The 20,674-nt window shown below is 37.5% G+C and overlaps 1 protein-coding gene and 1 pseudogene across 2 annotated transcripts in view; one reads left to right on the top strand and one right to left on the bottom strand.

Moving 5' to 3' along the window:
• The window catches only part of HORMAD2 (HORMA domain containing 2), a 90,889-nt gene that overhangs the window by 54,955 nt on the left and 15,260 nt on the right, over nucleotides 1-20,674 (top strand). The gene's annotated exons all lie outside the window — the stretch shown is intronic.
• On the bottom strand, nucleotides 698-14,932 carry LOC123567246 (small ribosomal subunit protein eS1-like; annotated as a pseudogene).

Below are 20,674 nucleotides of genomic sequence, written 5' to 3'. Positions count from 1 at the left end.
GACAAGCCCAGAAATTTCAGCAATGATAAAATTAGTAGATAAGGACTTTGAAACAGCTGTTATACCAAGTGCAATGACAGCCTATGTTTACACACAAAAATGTATGCAAATGTTTATAGCAACTCTATTCATAATCTTCAACGTGTGGAAACAATCAGGTGTTTCTTAATTAGAGAATGGATAAAAAGACAAAAAGGAACAAACTACTGAAACATACAACAACATGGATGAGTTGCAAATGCATTCTAATAAGTGAAAGAAGCCAGAATCAAAAGACTACATACTGTATGATTCTATTTGTACAACATTTTTCTGTTTTTAATAGCTTTATTGAAATGTAATTTATATACCATGCAATTCACTCATTTAAAATGTACAATTCAATGGTATTTAGTATAGTCACAGAGATTTGCAACCATCACTGCAGTCAAAATTTTAGAAGATTTTTGTCACCTGCAAAAAACTCATATTCTTTAGCTTTCACCTCCCTGTCTTATTTCTCCTCTCCCCCAGTCCTAAATAACCATTAATCTATTTTCTGTCTCCAGATTTGCCTATTATGGGATATTTCATATAAATGAAGTCATATAATATGACGAATTTTGTGACTGACCTCTTCACTTTACATTGTGATTTCTTTCCCCCCGCCCCCACCACAAATAGGCTTTTTAATTTGACACTATTAAAAGTCTGAATGTTAAACAGATTCTTGGACTGATGGTTCATATCTATCAGCTCATTCAACTTTAGCACCTTTCTCATCCTTGGTAGCTTTTTCAAAACTACTACTTTCATCATGAAGCTACATGAGTTTTCCCGATTCAAACTTGGGCTTCTTCATTTTTACTTTCCTAATGAAAACATCATGGAGAGGATAAATAGTCAAGCCTTTTCTATGTCTTTTCCAGTGCTGTCTGGAATCAATTTATTGACCACTTCTTTCAAGTCATTTGTCTGCACCTCTCAGGTCATGATTTCCATCATCTTCTGGATTTGGCAGAGCTGTTAGTGTTAATTGTAAGAAGTCTTCCATATATAATTGTTGCATATTTTAGTAAAATCAACACAAAACAGACAAAGTAAATAATCATCGGTAGTCTTGACATCAGTGTGAACTTAAATCATGGTCTGCTATTTTTTAACTGTGGAACACATTTTGTCACAGGTAAGATCCATGCCATGGACCTTAGTCAGGCATTTTTGCCCTGAACATCTTCAGGATCAGCTTGAATTTTCTAAATGCAACTTCATCATTCTGCACATCAGACAAACTCACTTCAAACACATGATCCTTGAGGCCATCAGATGCAATTTTGATTCCTTGAGTCCTGGTGACAAGTGTCTTTCCCATAGCTATGTTGAACATAACAGGTGCTTTCACATCATGCCAATCTTTCTTAGAAAATGGATCAAGCTATTTGAGCCCAGGAGGTCGAGGCTGCAGTGAGCTGTTGATCACACCACTGCACTCCAACCTGGGCTACAGAGCAAGACCTTGTTTCTAAAAAGGCAGGAAGGCAGGAAGGCAGGAAGGCAGGAAGGCAGGAAGGCAGGAAGAAAGGAAGGAAGGAAGGAAGGAAGGAAGGAAGGAAGGAAGGAAGGAAGGAAAGGAGGGAGAGAGGGAGGGATTTTAGACTTGCCAGCCTCCATGATTGTATGAGCCAATTCTTTATAATAAATGTTTTTATTTTATTTTATTTTATATATATATATTAAAAAACTGCACTATCTATCTATCTATCCTCTCTGTCTCTCTCTCTACTATATATAAAAATAACCTCTCTGTCTCTCTCTCTCTTTACATAATATATATGTATATATATATTTTCATCCTACTAGTTCTGTTTCTCTAGAGAACCCTGACTGATATGCTAGCTGAACTCATTGAATAGTTCTGTTTTTTTAGAAGATTCCTGATTATTTTCTGTATCCTAGTTTTTTTAGAGGATTCCTGAGGATTTTCTATATACAAAAGCATGTCATCTGCAAATAGATATAGTTTCAGTTCTTCCTTTCTAATCTGGATGCCTTTTATTTCCTTTTCTTATCTAATTGCCCTGGCTAGAACCTCCATTACAATGTTGAATAGAAGTGAAGAGACATCCTTGTCTTGTTTCTAATCTTAGAGAAGCATCTAATTTTTCACCATTAGGTATGGGTTTTTGTTTTAGGTGCCCTTTGTTATGTTGAAGAAGTTCCCTTCTTAGTCTCCTGAGTGTTTTTTTAATCATGGAAGGGTGTTGGATTTTGTCAAATGCTTTTCCTGCATCTCTTGAAATGATCATGTGATTTTTGCTTTGTATTCTTTTGATATAATGTATTACATTAGCTGATTTTCAGATATTAACCCAAGCTTACATTCCTGAGATAGACCCCTCTTTATCACTGTGTGTGTGTGTATCTGTGTGTGTGTGTGTGTATTTATATTGCTAGATGTTTTGCTAGTATTTTGTTGAGGATTTTTGTGTCTAATGCATGAGAGATACTGATCTGTAGTTTTCTTATGTTGCCTTTGGTTTTGGTATCAGGATAACACTGGCTTCATAAAAATGAGTTGAATTAGCCCTGCACAGTGGTGCACACCTGTAATCCCAACTACTCGGGAGGCTGAGGCACGAGAATTGCTTGACCCTGGGAAGCAGAGGTTGCAATGAGCTGAGATAGCACCAGTGCACTCCAGCCTGGGCAACAAAGTGAGACTCTGTCAAAAAAAAAAAAAAAAAGCATGCATGAGAGAAATGATATGAAAAGTTTTTACTTATCTTCTACTTTTTGGAAGAGTTTGTGAAGAGTTGATATTAATTCTTCTTTAAATGTTTGGTAGAGTTTAGTGGTGATGCTATCTGTGACTGGGCTTTTCTTTTTGTGGATAGTTTTAAAAATTGTTAATTCAAGGTCTTCACTTGTTATAGATATATGCATATTTTCAATTTCTTCTTGAGTTGGTTTTGGTATTTTGTGTAATTTAGGCAATTTCCATTTCATCTAAGTTATCTAATTTACTGACATATTGTTGTTCATAGTATTCCTTTATAATGCTTTTTATTTCTGTAAGGTCAGCAGTAATGTCTGGTCTTTTATTTCCAATTCTAGTAATTTTAGTCTTTTATTTACTTGGTCAAGCTGGCTAAAGGTTTGTCAGTTTTGTTGATCTTTCAAAGAATCAGCCTTTGGATTCACTGATTTTCACTATTTTTTAATTCTCCATTTCATAAATGTCTACACTAATCTTTATTATTTCCTTCCTGTGCTTGCTTTAGGTTTAGTTTGCACTTTTTCCAGTGTCTTAAGGTGGAAAGTTAGGTTATTTGAGATCTCCTTTCTTAATATAGGCATTTACAGTTGTAAATTTTCCTCTAAGCAATGCTTTAGCAGTGTTATGTTTTGTTATGTTGTATCTTCATTTTCATTTATCTTGAAGTATTTTCTGATTTCCCCTTTATTTTTTTGACATGGTATCTCTCTCTCTGTCACCCAGGCTGGAGTGCAGTGGAATGACCTTGGCTCACTGCAACCTCTGCCTCCTGGGTTCAAGCGATTCTCCTGCCTCAGCCTCCTGAGTAGCTGGGATTACAGGCATGCACCAACACGCCCGGCTAATTTTTGTATTTTTAGGTAAAGACGGGGTTTCACCATGTTGGCCAGGCTGGTCTCAAACTCCTGACTTCAAGTGACCCACCCGCCTCAGCCTCCCAAAGTGCTGGGATTACAGGCATGAGTCACGTCTGATTTCCCTTTTGATTTATTCTTTGATCCATTGGTTATTAGGAGTATGTTGTTTAATTTCCACATACTTTTTTTAATTTAATATTTTTATTTCCATAGGTTATCAGGGAACAGGTGGTGTTTAGTTACATGAGTAAGTTCTTTAGTTATGATTTGTGAGATTTTGGTGCACCCATCACCTGAGCAGTATACACTGCACTCAATTTGTAGTCTTTTATCCCTCACCCCCTTCCACATACGTTTGAGTTTCCCATTAGTTTCTAGTTTCATTCCAGTGAGGTCAGAGAACATACCTTTTTTTTTGAAATGGAGTCTTGCTCTGTAACTCAGGCTGGAGTGCCTTGGTGCGATCTCAGCTCACTGCAACCTCCGCCTCCTGAGTTCAAGCAATTCTCCTGCCTCAGCCTCCCAAGTAGCTGGGATTACAGGCATGTGCCACCATGCCTGGCTAAGTTTTTTGTATTTTTAATAGAGACAGGGTTTCACCATATTGGTCAGGCTGGTGTCGAACTCCTGACCTTGTGATCTGCCCGCCTTGGCCTTCCAAAGTGCTGAGATTACAAGCGTGAGCCACTGCACATAGTCGAACATACTTTTTATTATTTCTATCCTTTTACATTTGTTGAGGTTTGTTTTGTGCCTTAACATATGATTTACAGGCTGGGTGCAATAGCTCTTACCTGTGATCCTAGCACTTTGAGAGGCTGAGGCAGGAGAATGGCTTGAGGTGAGGAGTTTGAGAGACTAGCCTGAGCAACATAGTGAGACCCAGTCTCTACAAAACAACAACAACAACAACAACAACAAAAACAACAAAAACAACCAACCAACCAACAAAAACCAGCCAGATGTGATGGCATGGTGCCCGTGGTCCTATCTACTTGAGAGGCTGAGCTGGGAAGATTGCTTGAGCCTGGGAGGTAAAGGTTGCAGTGAGTTGTGATCACTCCACTTCTCTCCAGCCTGCGCAGCAGAGTGAGACCCTGTCTCCTTGACTCAAAAAAACGTAAATATGTGCACTTGAGAAGATTGTATATTCTGCTGTTACTGGGTATAGTGTTCTATATATATCTGTTAGGTCTAGTTAGTTTAGACTGTCGTTCAGATATTCTGCCTAATTGTCCTATTCATTACTGAAGTTCAGGTATTGAAGTCTGAAGCTGGTATTGCTGAATTGTCTGTTTCTTCCTTGATCAGTTTTTCTTCATATTTTTTGTGTTCTAACATTAGGTGCATATATTTATATTTATTTTGTTTTCTTGACAGGTTGAACCTTTTATTATCCCCAGATGCCCCTCATTAGCTCCAGTTACAACCTCTGCCTTTTGATTGGTTTAATTCATTCATGTTTAATGTTACTATTGATATATTTGGTTTATGACAGTCATTTTACTTTTTATTTCTATGTGTCTTATGTCTTTTTATTGTACCTCTATTCCTCTTTGACTTGTTTTCCTTGCACTGAGTGAATGAAGCATTTTAATCTTTTTTCACTATTTTTTTGAATTTCTTTAGTAGTTGCACTAGGGTTTATCATGCACATCCTAACTTATCAGAATCAGTTTCAGGTTTATACTAGCTTAATTCCAGTGAGACATGGCAATGTTACCCTTATATAGTCTCTTTTCTCCCTTTTTGATATTATTTTTATGTGTATTACATCTATTAATGACACAAGATCAACAATTATTGTTTAATTGGTACTTTATCATCTGTAGCTATTTCCTTGCCCAAACAGCTTTTCTCCTACTCACCTTCTTTGTGCTATTATTGGAAAATATACTACATTTGTTTAAGTTTTAGGTCAAGCATATACCATATGCATGTTATTTTACACAACTTATTATATAAAATTTAGTTCATTTAAGAGAAGAAAGGAGAAAAATGTGCATTCACATTGCCTTTTATAATTGCATTATAAGAGCACCTTTACTGATGCTCTTTGTTTTCTCATGTCAGTTTGAATTATTGTATGTGTTGTGATAATTTTCAGCCTGAATAATTTTCTTTAGTATTTCCTGTAAGATGAATCTGCTAGCAAAATTCTCTCAGTTTTTGTTTATCTGGGAGTGTTTTTATCTTACCTTTGTTTTTTAAAGATAGCTTTGCTGAATAAAGAATTCTTGGCTGACAGTTTTTTTTTTCTTTGAGCTCTTTGAGTATGTTGTCTCAATACCTAACTGGCCTCCATTGTTCCTGCTGAGAGGTCAGCTGTTTGCCTTATTGAGGTTCCCTTGTTAGTAATGAGTCATTTTTTCTTTCGTTGTTTTCAAGATTTTCTCCTTGTCTTTGGTTTTCAGCATTTTTACTATGATACGTCTATTTGTGGATCTTTTTGCTACTCAGAAGTGCATCCTTAGGTCACCCTGGGATAATGGTGGTTGATATGCCTTGTATATTTGTCCTGCCCAATCCTCATGTTGAAATGTAACTGGAGGTGGGGCCTGGTGGGAGGTGTTTGGGTCATGGGGGCGGATCCCTCATGGTTTTGTGCTGTCCTTGCAATGGTGAGTTCTTGCAAGATCTGGTTGTTTAAAAGTGTGTGGCACCTCTGTGCTCTCTCTTGCTCCCACTCTTGCCATGTGAGACACCCCTGCTCCCCCTTCGCCTTCTGCCATGATTGTAAACTTTCTGAGACCCTCACCAGAAGCTGATGCCAGTGCTATGCTTTCTGTACAGCCTACATAACCATGAGCCAATTAAACCTCTTTTCTTATAAATTACCCAGCCTCAGATATTTCTTTGTACAAACACAAGAACAGCCTAATACAGCGGTTTCATCTGGGCTTTCTTCGGCCAATTCTTTCCCTTCCCAGTTATTAAACACAACTAATTGCTGGTGATCACTCCATTATTTTCATCAGTGTCCCAGGCATATATTACTCTACAGTTTAATCCAATCAAATTTGGACTTCTTTAAAGGGATAGTTACTGAGGTTCCAGTGTTTGTAATTTGTTCTGACCACAGGAGGACTTCTCTCAGTTATCTATTGCCTGATTCTCTCCTGAAAACTAGCCAGCCTACAGTTTAGCAAATATCTCTAATGAATCTACCAATCTCCTTCCAATTGCTTTTTGATACAACCTCCATTGTATTTGAGCATGTCCTTATCCTTGAACTTCTCCATGCTCTGTTGCAATAAAGTCACTGTCTTTGGAAAGAGATTAGGAGCTATCTATTTTATGCACTACTGATTTTTTTTTCCTTGGAAAAATGTCTGAGCCACAGCTCTGGAGCTAGGTATGGAGACATGGTGTGCTTGTCTCTGAGTGACACTCAGCTTTAGGAGCTGAATGCCAAGTGGAGGGGGGACAGTAGACTCAGATCTTCTCAGCTTGCCTCTCCCAGCATAGAACCACTGCCTTATAAGTCAGGGCAAGGGTGATTGAGACCTCAGCATTCTCAGTGGTACTGTACCCTAGGCAGAACTTCCATCTCACCATGAGCCCCCACCTCATGGCCATACTCACATAGAATTTAGCAATAGTTGGAGGCAAGAAGAAAAATACTAATGTTCTTTCCCTCCCATGAAGATAGCCCTCAGAGTGGGAGCTTGGGAGAGAGGGAGGCGTGTGTTCTTGGCTATCCCAATCTATAATGGAATGGAGTGGAATGTAACTGAGCTGGGAAGGTGGAGGGAATGGTTTTGGTTCAAATACCACCAACTTTTGTTGTTCTTGGCAAATTTTAGAAGATATTCTTGAACAGAGGCTTCTTCAATTACTGTATGCCTTTAGGTATAACAGAGACTTCAATTTTTAAAAACAGTTTTTAGCAGTTTTGCTGGAGAGCTGTTCCGTGGAGCTCCTCACACTGACATGTGGGAAATTGATCTCTTACACAATATTCTGGCAAAGGCAAAACTATAGGGACAGAAAAAAATCAGTAGTTGCCAGGGCTGAGAGTGAGGTTTAACTACAAAGGGACATGGAGGAGTTTTGGGGCTGATGAAACTGGTTTATAGTTTTATTGTGTATACATTTGTCAAAACTCACAGAACTGTACACTAAAAAGAACAATTTTACTGCATGTAAATTATACCTCAATAAAATAAAAGGGGAAAAGCTATTATAAATATGCTCAAATATTTAAAGGAATATGTAAATATAATGAGAAAAATGGAAGGAGTTTTTGAAAAGGTCCAAATAGACCCTAGGGCTGAAAAATACCATATCTGAAATTTTAAAATATCACTGGATGGGTTTAACAGCAGATTAGAAGTTATAAAAAAAAAAAAAAAAAAAAAGATCAGTGAACTTGAAGTAGAATATAGAAGTTATTCACATTAAAACATAATGAAAAAACAAAATGAAAAGAATGGGGCCTCGGTGACTTACAGGACAACATCAAACAGTCTAAGCTATGTGTAATTGAAATTCCAGAAATTTGGTGGGATTTTAAATGATAATGTCTGTAAATGTTACAAACTGATGAATTATATCAAATAAGGAAGAAATAATACTAATTTTGAACAAAGTCTTTAAGAATATAGAGGAGAAGTCTTCACAACTCATTTTATGAGGCCAGAATTATCCTGATACTAAAACTGAAGACATTCCAAGAAAACAAAACTATGAACCACAATATCTCTCATGACTATAGTTGCAAATGTCCTTGACGAAATAGTAGAAAATTGAATCCAGCAATATATGGAAAGGATAATGTGTCATGACTAATGTGGTTTATCCCAGGAATGCATGGTTGGTTTAAAATTTGAAAATTAACCCATGTAATTCCCCATGAAGGAGAAGAACCACACGATCATCTCTACAGATGCAGAAAAAGTATTCAACAAAATTCAACATCCATTTGTGACTTGAAAAAAATGAAAACTTTGGCCAGGCACAGGGGCTCACGACTGTAATCCCAACACTTTGGGAGGCCAAGGCAGGCAGATGACGAGGTCAGGAGATTGAAACTATCCTGATCAACATGGTGAAACCCCGTCTCTACTAAAATAGAAAAAAAAAAAAAAAAATTAGCTGTGCCTGGGGGCGCGTGCCTGTAGTCCCAGCTGCTTGGGAGGCTGAGGCAGGGGAATCATTTAAACCCAGGAGGCAGAGTTTGCAGTGAGCCAAGATCGTGCCACTGCACTCCAGCCTGGTGACAGAGCAAGACTCTGTCTCAAAAAAAGAAAAGAAAAGAAAAAATGAAAACTTCAAGAAAACAAGGAGTGTAAAGGAACTTCCTCAACTTTATAAAAGACATTTACAAATAACCTAAAGGTGACATTACTATACTTAATGGTGAAAGATTAAACACTTTGCACCTAAGACAGGGAATAAGACTCTTGCCGTTTATAGTCAACATTATACTAGGGGTCCTACCAGCTAATTAAGGTAGGAATAAGAAATAAAGGTATATAGATTGGAAAGGAAGAAGTAAAAGTTAAACTTTTTTAAGAATGACATGATTGTATAATAGAAAATCCTAAGAAATCTGCAAGAAAGACACCACCAGAACTAATATATAATACATGAATTTAGCAAGGTCACAGATTAATACATAGAAATTTATTGTATTTCTATTATCAATGAAAAACTGGATATGAAATTTCTAAATACCATTTATAATACTGTAAAAATTTATGAAATATTTAGGGCTAAATTAATAAGACATATGAGATGTGTACAATGAAAATTACAAAATGTTGCTGAGAGAAATTAATGAAGACCTAAGTAAATGCAGATATGTACCATATTCATGGATTGGAAGACTCAAGTAAGATGCTAATTTTCCCCAAATTGATCTATACATTCAATGCAATCACAGTCAAAACTTTATAGCCTTTTTTTTGTTTTTGTAGAAATTGACAAGTTGATTCTAAAATTTAAGTGGAAATTGAATGAAACTATAAAAGTCATAAAATTTTTGAAAAAGAACAAAGAGAACTTTATCAGATTTCAAGACTATAAAAGTACAGCAAACAAGATAAGGTGATATTATGCTAAGGATAGACATACAGATCAATGGAACAGAATGGAGAGTTCAGAAGTAGACCCACATACATATAGTCAATAATTTTTTATAAAGGTACCAAGGTAAAAGGTAGTTTTTTTTAAACTAATAGTACTGGAACAACTGGATAGTCATATGAAAAAAAAATGAACCTCAATCCTTACCTCACATTGTACACAAGATTGACTATAACTAGATTAAAGACCTACACATAAGAGCTAAAATTATAAAACTTCTGGAAGGAAACATGAGATAAAACTTTTGGGAAAAACTTCTTAGGCAGTTCCCTAAAAGTACTAACCATGAAAGAAAAAAATACTGACAAGCTGGACTTTATCAAAATAAAAAAACTTATCTCCCAAAGACATTATTAAGAAAATGAAAAGGCAAGCCAAAAACTGGGAAAAAAATATTCTTAATACCTACATCTGACAAAGAACTTGTATTTAGACTATATTTAAAAAACATTTACAACATAATAATAAGACAAACAACTCCCTTTTTAAAAATATCAAGAATTTGAAGACATATCACAAGAAAATATGTATTAATGGGCTGGGCACGGTGGCTCACATCTGTAATTCCTGCACTTTGGGAAAAAGTATTAATAAAAGATAGTTTGAAAGATGACATACTTTCATAGGAATTGATAAGAACACACAGAGAGATCAAATTCTTCCACTTGGTTTTGGATGCTTTGTGTCATTATCCTGACTTTGTTCACAATTAAGACTTTGAAATTCTCAGAATAGGAGAGGAGAAAAATTTGAATGAAGCTGGTCTAAACATAAGGTAGAAAAAAAGCCTTCAGATAATCCTGATGACACTTCTAGTTACCTTTTGCTTCCTTTCCTTACCAAATTTCTCACAAGATGCTTTCTATTTGCTGTACCCCTCCTTACCGGTTTTTCCATGCAGGAAGCTGGCTTCTTCTCCCACCTTCACTTCCCCAACTACTCTCTTCAAAATAAACAATGACTTCCTAATTAGTAGATCTCACAGTCTCTGTTCCTTTTTCATTCTTCTTGATCAATTTTTATTTTAGTTTTTAGAGACAGTCTTGCTCTGTTGCCCAGGCTGGAGTGCAGTGGTACAATCATAGCTCACTGCAGCTTTGAACTCCTGGGCTCAAGCAATCCTACTGTCTCAGCCTCCCAAGTAGCTGGGACCCAGGTGTGTGCCACCATGCCTGGCTAATGATTTTTTGTAGAAATAGCGTTCTTGCTTTATTGCTTAGGATGGACTTCAACTCCTAGGCCCAAGCAATCCTCCTGACTCAGCCTCCCAGGAAGCTGGGACTACATTTGTGTACCACCACGCATGACTAATTATGTTTAAAAAATTTTATAGAGACTAGGCCTTGCTATGTTGCCCAGGCTGGTCTTGAACCCCTGGGCTCAAGCAGTCTTCTCACCTCAGCCTCTCAAAATGTTGAGATTACAAGTGTGAACCATCACACCCAACCTTGATCTTTTTTTATATTGATGATATACTCATTTTAAAACAGTCCTTCTTATTTCTATGATACACTTCTCATTCTTTGTCCATCTGTTCTCATTCTTTTTCCATCCACTTCCCTCTTTTGCTTTTGTTCCTTCTTCCACCTCTAATTGTGGGCATCCCCAAACATCTCCCAAGATCTTTGATCATATGCTCTTCCAGCTCTATATGCTTTCCTTTGGAAGGTTCATCCATTCTCAGGGTTTCAAGCATCACATGTATGCTGTCAACTTCCATATGTGTTATCTAGAGCCCTGATCATCCCCAAGAGCTCCAGTTCTATATATTTAACCTTCTATTGGGCATTTGTACTTTAAGTTAACACTGTCATGTCAAATCCAGTATGCTCATCTTTTTATTCACCACTGCCTTCCTCTTTCCACACATAGAACAAGTTTCTCTACCCAGTTTCCTTCCTTCTCAGCATCACCTTTACCTCAGTGTCTTAAGTTCAGAATCTTGAAATCATTCTCCTGCATTATCCTCATTTAGTCAAGTATCAGAATTCCCCTAAGCCTTCCCTTTCCAGTCTGTTCTTACTGCTAAAACTCAAGTCCAGACTTTCATCCTTTCCTATTTGAATTACTACCACAGCCTCCAGGCTCTCCCACAGCCTCCTGCTCTAGCCTAGATACCACTGCCATCTAATCTTATTTAAATATAACTTTCCTCATATCATTTCCCTAATCAAAAATATCTCATGAGTCCTATTTCCGACATCAAGTCTAAACACCTTTTCCTGGCTTTCGGGCTGCTTGTAGCCTGGCTCCACCTTATCTGTCTTATTACTCAACATGTTCCCCTTCCTTGAGTTAGGTCAGTTTTCTCATTGTCACGAGAACTGGCCAAGTTCATTTCTTCCTCTGTATCTTAACAAGTGTATTTTCTCTTGTCCAGAATGCCTTTCTTTCCATTGGCCCAACTCATATCCATTTTGCAAGAGAATTGTCTATGCTTCCTGTGTCCAATTCCCTGCTTTCTGTTCTCTTTAACTCACTTTAATCAAGCTTTTATCACCACCACTTTACTATTCACGCCATAATTCTTATTACTTTCCTATCATTAGTCACTTCCTCAGTCTCTCCCATCTCAGTAAATGACACTATCATTTACTTAGTTGCTCCAAACCTAAAAGCCACCCTTAGTTCTTCTCCCTCATAACCTATATCCAGTCCATCAGTGAGTCTAGTGAGTTTTCCATTCAAAATATATTTCAAATCTGGCCACTTCTCACTATCTCACTGCTACCACTCTGGCCCAAGCAAACAGTACCTCTCCAGTGGTCTTCTTGCTTTCATTTTTGCGCTTGCACAGTTTATTTCACACAACGTATCTTTAAAGATGTCAATCTGTTCATGTCACTTCACTGTTTATGGCTTTTAAGGCCATACCTGATCTGCTCTAGCCCAAGGCTCTGACCTTACCTTCTTTCAATTTCCCCTTACTTCCTCTTCTCTATTTTCTCCGGCCTTCTTTCTGTTTCTACAATAAACTAAGCTTTTTGACACCTCACTTACACATGGACACATTTCAGAATAGTCACTAGATAGGTTAGAAAAGAATAAGTGTTTTCAGTTTCCACAATATTTGTCACTAAAATATGTATGATATTGACAGGAAAAACTTTTTTCTGAAATCTACATTTTTGTATCAGTTTATTTTTATTTTGAAATAATCTCAAGCTTACAGAAAAGCTGCAAGTACACAGAAATCATGTTTTATTTTCTGAGCCATTTGCTTTATCACCCCATATACTGTACTATGCAATTCCTGTAGGCAAGGACATTCTCCTATATATTCACAATATAACCATCAAAACTGAGAAATCAGCTTTGATTCATTACTGTCATCTAACCTCAGATTCCTTTCAAGTTTTTCCAATTGTCCTAGTAATATCCATTATGGCAAAAGGATCCAGGTTAGAATCATGTGTTGCATTTAGTTAAATTTCTTATCTTCCCTTAGCTTGGAACAGGTCCTCAGTCCTTCCTTGATTTTCATGACTTTGACATGTCTTAATAGAACAGGCCACTTATTTTTTTTTTTTTTTTTTTTTGAGACGGAGTCTCGCTCTGTCACCCAGGCTGGAGTGCAGTGGCCGGATCTCAGCTCACTGCAAGCTCCGCCTCCCGGGTTTACGCCATTCTCCTGCCTCAGCCTCCCGAGTAGCTGGGACTACAGGCGCCCGCCACCTCGCCCGGCTAGTTTTTTTGTATTTTTTTTTAGTAGAGATGGGGTTTCACCGTGTTAACCAGGATGGTCTCGATCTCCTGACCTCGTGATCCGCCCATCTCGGCCTCCCAAAGTGCTGGGATTACAGGCTTGAGCCACCGCGCCCGGCCCAGGCCACTTATTTTTTAGAATGTCCTTCAATTTGCATTTGTCTGATGTTTCCTCAAGATTAGATTCAGGGTATGCATCTTTTTAAAGAATAACATAGGGCTGGGCATGGTGGATTACGCTTGTCATCTCAGCACTTTGGGATATCGAGGCAGAAGGATCATCTGAGGCCAGGAGTTCAAGAACAGCCTGGGTCACACAGCAAGACCCGTATCTCTTAAAACTTTTTTTAAAAGTTAGCTGGGTGTGGTGGCACGCGCCTGTAGTCCTAGTTACTCCAGAGGCTGAGGCAAGAGGATCACTTGAACCCAAGAGTTTTAAGGTTGCAGTGAGAGCTATGTTCACACAACTATACTCCAGCCTGGGTGACAGAGTGAGACCTTGCTCATAAAAAAAAAAAAAAGAAAAAAGAAAGAAAGAAGGAATATCACAGAATTGGTGCTGAGTAATCTTTACTTCCTTCAACTGACACATGATTTTGATTTGTCCCATTATCAATTATGTTTTATTTGGTCACTTGATTAAGGTGGTGTCTGTCAGCCTTCTCCGCTGTAAAGTCATTTTCCCCATTGTAATTAATAAGTAGTTTATAGAAAAGTAGTTAGAAATTATGTAAGTTATCCTGCTCCTCATCAAACTTCCCATTTATTCACTTATTTATATCAGTATGGACTCATGGGTCTTTATTTTATCTGTTACTAATTTATTATTTATTTTGATGCTCATATTCTCTAAGATTTTGCCAGTGGGAGCCTCTTCAAATTGGCTCCTGTGTTCTTTGACATGCCCCTCTAATTAAGTACTTCCTTACATCCTGTCACAAGCTGTTCCAGACTCGTCTTGTGTTTTCCCTGTTCCAGTCCTGGAATCAGCCATTTCTTCAAGGATCCCTGGTTTTTCAGTGGTTCCTTCTAGTAGCCACAATGTGATTTCTGTCAGTGGATAGAACTAGGGAATATATGTATGTACACACACACACACACATCTATATTTATGTATCTACATGAAAACCCATGATTTCACACCTATACCATCAATGCCAGTCCAATACTGTAGAGTTCATTCTAGCTTTATCACTTTCTATATTTGTAATTTTTCTCCATCAGTGAGAGAACTGGCTGCTGTTATCATTAGCTTATTTATTTGATCAGTTCCCTCAAATGTAACCAAACTCCCATCTTTGCCACCTTACATATAGACATCCATATCACACCTCTAGGACTGTTGACTCTACTCCCCAGACTGCCTCCTACCCGACTTGGGCTTTGACACTGTGCCTTGGGTCTTTTCCCCCATGTAGATGGCCCTCCTTACCCTGCTCAGGCTCTAACTCTGGCACTCCCACTGTGGGTCACCCACACTTGTGATGCCCTCCTTACTCCATTCAGCACTGACTCCCCAAGTCATGCTCGCCCTCCACATGGTTGCCCTCCTCACCCTGCACAGGCTCTAATATGGATGTTTAGCTTGCTCTGCCCCACCTGACGTTGGCTTTAGGATTGAGCTGTTTCTCAAGGATTGGGAAAAGGAAGAAGTAAGACCATATTTTATTTAGAAAATGCTTCCTACTTAGTGTAGCTTTCACTATGAGTTGAGAAGGCTATAACATTTCTGTTCCCTTTGACCTAAAAAAGTGTATATTATTAGTATCTATCTGCCTTAAATACTGTAGCAATCAGTGGACCAGGAGCCAAATCATTTTTGAAAGAACACCTACCCTAAATGAATGTAGAAAAAAAACAACCAGATAAAAAAGAAAGATTCCTTCACATTTTTTCATCTTTTGTTCAAATGCTTTGGTATTATGGACATAGTCTCAGAATCACTATTGAGTGCTAATGGTTAATAAGTTCATGAACCTTACATTTTGAACAGGGTAGTTTCTGACGCCAGAGGTCCTTGGATCAAAATTAATTGTATCTTTTAAAACTGAGAAATGCAAATATTTAGTCACAATAACATTACTGTCATTCAGTCATACTACAAGATTTTGCAAGGCAGTGTCTACATTGAATTGATTGTCCCTTAAAACTTTAGAACTAAAACCTCTGCAAGATTGTCCTTGATAATCTTTTCATGGCAATAAAAGCCCTGACGAAGAGTCAGGGCGTTGTCATCAGAGAGACTAAACGCCTGCAGACTACAACTTTCCCAGGACAAAAATATTCAAGTTTGCCTCCAAACCTCTTCAAGATATAAACTAACCATTCCAAGAAGTAGTTTTTTCATTCCTACTGTTACTCTAAATTGTCTGAGAGGCAAATATAGCTTTTTTTCTAAATTAAGATATGTTATTATTGGACTTTTGTTTAATTCTAAGCCAAAATATACCCAAACTCCCACTACATTCCTTGGAAGCCCTAGATGCTGTTGAAGTGCTCTCTTAGCCACATCTCACTCCTTTAGGAGTCAGCACTCTCCATCTGTATCCTCTTGGGGACCACGAAAGGGAAAACAGCCTCTGTGACTTCTCCAACCAGGTGGGTCAGATTAGCTTTACAGTCCACTTACAGGGAGGCTAACAAAGCTCCTCTGTGGGTGTTTGAGCACATTTTACAAAACTGCTGATGACCTCATGAGCCAAAGAAACCAGGTCTCACATTGTGGACTAAGCCTAAATATTAATACTACTTTATATTTATGTAGTGTCTTTTTTCCAAGGAACTCCAGCCTCTTTACAGACATTATGTCACTAATCCTCAAAGCATCCCTGTTTGGTACATGGCAAATATTATCCCCCTCCCTTTTTTTTTTTTTTTACAGTGATGGAAACTTGCAAGTTGGTGATGGAACCCAGCCCCCTGGTTCTTAGTCTATGCACTATACCATAAAAAAAGTCAGACGAATACTTTTTCAAGCTATTCATTGCTTCTTGGGTGGGATTTAAGAGGATGTCTTGGCTTGTATGCATTTCAATTTTCAGTGTCCCTAGCTTCTATGATCCTCTTTTTCTTCTTCATTGTAAGTCAAGCATGTTCAAGCATATTTATTTTCCACTGTTGCATTTATGGGAACACTAGAAGTTTGTAGCTGAAATTTGAAGTGAAAGACTTTGGTATTGAATATGTAATTTCACTTATCACTCAGAGATCCCTTATACTTCTCATAACCTAAAAGAAATTAGATTTTTTAAAAAAATTCACCATGCCAGTTTAGAGCACATTTCATTTATAGCAATCACATTTTCACCAAAACTGGGTAATGTTCAACTAAATACAACCAATTTGTATTGAATTATTAACATGTACCAGATATTGTACCAAACATTTTCAAACACATGATCTTATTTTACATATATTAATACATATGTAATATTCCATGTGAACCTGTTAGATTTAATTCTTAAGTGTATAAACACTCTTCTAGAGTAGGGCAAAGGAAAAAAAATGAGGCATTAATAGAAATATGGCCTCAGTTGCTATATCCAAAAAAAATAAAAATAAAAATAAAAGAGCTCCCTCAATTCTCTCAGTGGAAATCCCCAGTGTAAATATTTCCACAAAAGAGGAAAATGTGAGTAACTTCTAAAAATCACCAAGAGTTAGCTTCATATCCACAAAGTTAAAAAAAAAAAAAAAACCTAAAAGTTTGGTTCCTACATAATTAACAACTATACAAAGCATAAAGAAGAGAATAAAACACAGCCATATCTAAGGATGACAAATATTTCTTGATTTCACTTGGTTAGACCCTTCCTAATCAGGATTATTAAAACCAGGAATTATGAACTATAGTGGTATAGCTCGCTCGCTTGCTCGCTCTCTCTCTTTCTTTTTCTTTCTCTTTCTTTCTTTTTCTTTCTTTCTTAATTTCCTCTCCTTTTCCTTTTCCTTCCTTCCTTCCTCCCTCCCCTCCCCTCCTGCCCTCCCTCCCTGTCTCCTTCCCTCCCTTCCTTCTTCCCTTCCTTCCCTCCCTCCCTGCCTCCTTCCCTCCCTCCCTGCCTGTCTCTCTCTCTCTCTCTCTCTCTCCCACCCCTTCTCTCTTTCTCTTTCTTTCTTTCTTTCCAGGGGCTTGCTCTGTCACCCAGGCTAGAATGCCATCCACAGGTCACTGCGGCTTTGACTCTCTAGGCTCCTGCGATCCTCCCACCTCAGGCTTCCAAGGAGCTGGAACTACAGTGCATGCCACCACTCCTGGCTAATATTTGTATTTTTGGTAGAGATGGGGTTTCACCATGTTGCCCAGGTTGATCTCAAACTCCTGAGCTCAAGCAATCTGCCCAATTTGGCATCCAAAAGTGCTGGGATTACAGGCATGAGTCACCGCGTCTGACCCTGTAGTGGTAAAACTTTAGTCACAAAAATCAGTTTCACATCTCATTTAAAAATTCTTTTATGTGAACTACTGTCATGTTTTTTAAATTGGTGGACATCTGTAGCTTCGCTGAATTAGATAATGCCAGTGAAATGAGAGACAATGGGGAAAAATTAGAAAAGCTCTTCTAAATAAGGCAGAGAGTTTCAACTTTTAATCATCGAATTTTGAAAGCCCTCAGAATAAAAACGTACCACATGCCCTGCCATAATACTGTTCCACTCTGCTCTCTGGCCCAGCTAGATTCGAAATAGCCCTACATTTCTAAGTAAATAGTGCTTAATGTGAAACTGAGAAGTCCTACCACATCATGGAAAATATTTATAGGTTGGAAAATATGTATATTATGTCATACTTTAGGTATATAATCTAGCCATATTCTGTAGCATAGCTTTGCTGCAGTTTGTATTTAACAACCTTGAGTTTTTAAGAAAACATATTTGTATATTCCAAATGTTTGGTTTATCTTTCATAGGAAATATTAGCCAAAAGGAATACCCTGTATTTCAAGTAAAAACTTAGTGATAGGTTAATTTAAAAAGTGTTAGTTGAAAATGGAATGTTTGCCCTATCAGGGTTGCCATGCATGACTGACTGTGCTGATTGTGCACTGCATAATTCCAGGGATACCTAAAACATAGACAGAAATGTGAATGGCACCCCCTGGGGTTGAGCAACGCCTGGCAGCCCTGATTTTAAGTAAATAGTAAAGCTTTTGAAAATGCTCTTTTTTTTTTTTTTTTTTTCTGATTCACTACTGAAGACCAGTTGTGAGCTGCAGGAGGGCTTTTATTATTTTTCCTACTTTTTTGTGTATATGCAAGGTCTTTAGTTTTTTCCTCTCCATGTTGGTTCCAAAAGACTTCCTTACTGACTGAGCTTCAGCACACTGCTCTGGCATTCTCCCAGTTCTAAGTTTTCATGAGTCAGGGAAAATGTGTGCACTCTGAAAAGAAGCTTGTCAGACATGCTCAGCCAGCCCAGGGCTAATTTATGAAGTCCCTCTCTCCATTCTTTTCCATCCACATTCTTACAGCCTACTGCTTGTATCTTTATTTAGCCCTGACTTCATCCTACCTGTGTTGGATGTTAGAGTTTGTTGTTTACATATCTGTGTTCCTTACTACCTTGAACTCTACTGCCCACCCCTGCTGTTCTGCTGCCATTGTGCCCTGCCCTTATCACCACCATAGCACTTAGCATGGTGCCTTGAATCTTCTGTTTGCTTGGCCCTCTTCTTTTACCTTTCCATTCTTTGGTTTTCTTTCATTTTCTTTAGTCAGGAGGAAAATACGTATTCTCTACATGGGGAGAATAACTGGAGGAATGGGAAGAAAGCTCACCTCCATAAAAGACCAAGAGTGGCGCTGCAGATAGGTCTGTTACTTGGTCACAACCCTCCATTTCCTCATTTACTCTTACTGTGGCCGGGCCTAGCCCAGATTTAATAAAACAACTTGAAGAGAGTGATATCATGAATTTTATACCAGTTTTAAGTTTTTAGTGATGCAGTTGATTTTGAAATGACAACAGTACAGATGGTTTTTGCAAGGATGTAAAAGAAACTGGTAACAGTGGTTGTCTTTTAGAAGGGGACTTGAATGGTTCTGGGACAGCAGAGAGAGTTTCACTATATACCTGTATATTACCTTTTGAATTGCATATTATGTAAATGTATTAGCCGTTGAAACAGATATATAAAACTAACAAAAATGGAAGCAATTAAATAACTATACTTGAACTAAATTGATGCTGTAGAAAATTCTGTTAATTACAGCAAAGTGTTTGAATATATTTTTTCAAAGCTAGATCAGGAAGAGGAGAGGTATGATTATTCTCATTTTGTGTTAGAAATTTTAAAAATGTTTCATCATTTCCTGGATAAATATGAAACTTAAGTTTAGGTGTGTGCCCCTCATGTAAAACTTATCCTTTCTCTAAACACTCAACTACTTCTCTTTAGGGGTTTTCTATTTCTCTTCAATTGAATTTAGGGTCAATTTAAAGGGAAAATCTGACTTCTTAGTGACTGTATCTTGCAACTCTGCCTCTGCCTTGTATGGAGGAACTTTACTGGGGATGCCAGAGTTCCTAAGTGTAGTCTACTTTTGTCGCTCCTTCCTGCCAGCAAGAGTAAGCAATTATGACCTGAGGTTTAGATATTGCACCAATAGAGATCTTCCCTCTTAGACAATTTTCATATCAAAGTGGTCTTTTTCTGATATTTTATGGGACCTATCTCTATAGTCATTTCTGTACTTACAGTTATGCTATGTTCCTCTCAACACCTGCTAAAGCACTTATAGAGGCTCATGTTCAAGCAAATGACCTACATAGCAAGTCTGTGAGAAGCAGGGTATTGCATTTCCAATTCTGTATCTATTATCTGTTCATCTCTTTTTTGAAGAATCAGCAAACGTATGTCAAACTTTAGTACATCTAATGACACCATCATGTCATTGCCTGTAAATTTCCTCTATTCATGCCACAAACCAAGAAACAACTTTTTCATTTTTATAATTACTTCAAGTATGCGCTTGAGCGTGTTCATGTATTTAATGTATCCACCTTTAACTACCACAGAATTCATAATTATTTACTCAGGCATTTGAAAGTAAGAAAGTAACTGACATTTTTCTATTGAAAAGCATTTAATAATATTTTAGAATATTTTATAATTTTTAAAAGCCAAATAAACATTATTTTATAAAATGTTCTTTTTTACCATTGCAAATAAAGCAAGATTGCAAGTAAAAAGATTTTTACAATAACATTTTTTATCACTTTGAAATAAAGGGGATAAAAGAGATTGAAGTAATAAACATGTTGATTATT

Source organism: Macaca fascicularis, chromosome 10 (assembly GCF_037993035.2).
Source record: "Macaca fascicularis isolate 582-1 chromosome 10, T2T-MFA8v1.1".
Classification (NCBI taxonomy): Eukaryota; Metazoa; Chordata; class Mammalia; order Primates; family Cercopithecidae; genus Macaca; species Macaca fascicularis.
The sequence above is the reverse complement of the archived record's forward strand: the minus strand, read 5'-3'. Positions and strand labels throughout refer to the sequence as shown.